General features: G+C 41.2%; 1 pseudogene; it reads left to right on the forward strand.

Annotated features, from left to right (window-relative positions):
* Positions 1-568: 568 nt before the first annotated feature.
* Positions 569-2,108, forward strand: LOC126082407 (60 kDa heat shock protein, mitochondrial-like; annotated as a pseudogene).
* The last annotated feature ends 462 nt before the right edge of the window (positions 2,109-2,570 follow it).

Consider the following 2,570-nt stretch of genomic DNA (forward strand, 5'->3'; position numbering starts at 1 on the left):
TAGATCCTGACTCATAGGAACCCTGTGAGACAGAGAACTGCTGTACAGGGTTTCCAAGGCTGTAATCTTCAAGGAAGCAGACTGCCACGTCTTTCTCCTTTGGAGCCGCTGGTAGGTTCCAACCACTGACCTTTCGGTTATAGCTGAGCACTTAACCACTGTGCCACAGGGCTCCTTCGTAGTTAGGAATCAAATTTATATTCCTTAACTATACTTTCTAAAGCCCCCTTTCCTGGGACCTTGGAGTGTCTTAGAAGGATCTTACTTAGACACCTCCTAAGACTCTCTCTGCCACCCTGATCTTTCAATTCCTTTGTGTCCTCTCTCCCAGTTCTTTGTTACGTGAATAGCCGTAGCCTTTGTGGCTAAGTACCCCCTCCTTCTCCCCTCCCCCACTCTCCCATTCTTATACTTTTGTATCACAAAAGAACAGATCCAGCAAAGAAGGAATTCTTCTCAGGAAGTAGAAGGGAGGCTCTATGCCTTGTGTGTCCTGCGCCCTGCTCCTCACTTGTTGCTGACAGCCTGCCCCTCCGTGTGAAGCACCCCGCCCTCCCGCCTCGCAGAAATGCTCCGATTACCTGCAGCCTTCGACAGAGGAGGCCAGCGTCCAGGGTGCTGGCTTCTCATCTTACTCGAGTTTATACCAAAGGTGTAAAATTTAGTGTACATGGCCAGCCCTAATGCTTCAAGGTGTAGACCTTTTAGCCAATGCTGTAGCCGTTACTATGGGGCCAAACCGAAGAACAGTGATTATTGAACAGAATTGGGGAGGCCCCAGATTAACAAAAGATGGTGTGACCATTGCAAAGTCCACTAATGTAAAGGATAAATACAAGAATTTTGGAGCCAAACTTGTTCAGGATATTCACGAATGAAGAGGTACTACCACTACTACAGTACGGGCACAAAGATGAGCAAAGGTGCTAACCTAGTGGAAATCAGAAGAGGTATGATGATGTTAGGTGTTGATACTGTAATTGCTGAACTTAAGAAGCAGTCTAAACTTGTGGCAACTCCTGAAGAAATTGCTCAGGTTGCTACAATTTCAGCAAACAGAGACAAAGGGATTGGCAACATCATTTCTGATGCAATGAAAAAGGTAGGAAGAAAGGGTGTCTTCTGAGTAAAAGAGGGAAAAACACTGAATGATGAATTAGAAATTATTGAAAGTATGAAGTTTGACCAAGATTATATTTCCCCATACTTTATTAACACATCAATAGGGTCAAAAGTGTGAATTCCAGGATGCCTTTTTTATTGAGTGAAAAGAAAATTTCTAGTGTCCAGTCCATTGTACCTGCTCTTGAAATTACCAGTGCTCACCATAAGCCTTTGGTCATAATTGCTGAAGATGTTGAATAAGAAGCTCCAAATACCCTTGTTTTGAATAGCCTAAAAGTTGGTATTCAGGTTGTAGCAGTCAAAGCTCCAGGTTTTGGTTACATTAGAAAGAGCCAGCTTAAAGACATGGGTATTGCTACTGATGGTGAAGTATTTGGAGAACAGAGATTGACCCTGAATCTTGAAGATGTTCAGCCTCATAACTGAGGAAAAGTTGGAGAGGGCATTGTGACCAAAGACGATGTCATGCTCTTGAAAGGAAAAGGCAACAAAGATCAAATTGAAAAACATATTAAAAAAATCATTGAGCAGTTAGACATTACAACTAGTGAACATGAAAAGAAAAAGCTTAATAAATGTCTGGCAAAACTTTCTGATGGAATAGCTGTGCTAAAAGTTGGTGGGGCAAGTGATGTGGAAGTGAATGAAAAGAAAGACAGAGTTACAGATGGTCTCAGTGGAGGTGGTTGTGCTCTACTTGGGAGAATTCCAGCCTTGGACTCACTAACTCCAGCTAATGAAGAAAAAAAAATTGGATTAAAAATTATTAAAAGAACATTAAAAATTCCTGCAATGACCACTGCAAGAATAGAGGTGTTGAAGGATCACTGATAGTTGAGAAAATTATGCAGAGTTCCCCAGAAGTTGGTGATGATGCTATGCTTTTATATTTTGTGAATGTAGTTGAAAAAGAAATCATTGATTCAACTAAGGTTGTAAAAACCCAGAAAAACAGCCTTGAACTTCCTGTCACAATTCATTGATAAATAGTAAAACACTATTCTAGGAATTAGAATATGCCACCTCCCACTCCCCCCATTCCACCTATGCCAGGTCCTTCTCTTCTTTAGGAATTTCTGTGACTACAACATCTGTTGTGGTTAACAGAGAGGCCACTCCAGCAGCATCCAATAAAGCAGGAAGGAAATGAGGCAACACGCAGAACAAGCCAAGGAACACACAGATAAAGCAATTAAAAAAAAAATGAAGAACGCTTAAGAATCACGTGGGACTTTATCAAGAGAAATAACCTATGAGTGACTGGAGTACCAGAACAGGGAGGGATAACAGAAAATACAGAGAAAATTGTTGAAGATTTGTTGGCAGAAAACTTCCCTGATATCGTGAAAGATGAGAAGATATCTATCCAAGATGCTCATCGAACTGCATATAAGGTAGATGTTAGAAGAAAGTCACCAAGACATTTTATAATCAAACTTGCGAAA

This window comes from Elephas maximus, chromosome 9, assembly GCF_024166365.1.
Source record: "Elephas maximus indicus isolate mEleMax1 chromosome 9, mEleMax1 primary haplotype, whole genome shotgun sequence".
Lineage (NCBI taxonomy): Eukaryota > Metazoa > Chordata > Mammalia > Proboscidea > Elephantidae > Elephas > Elephas maximus.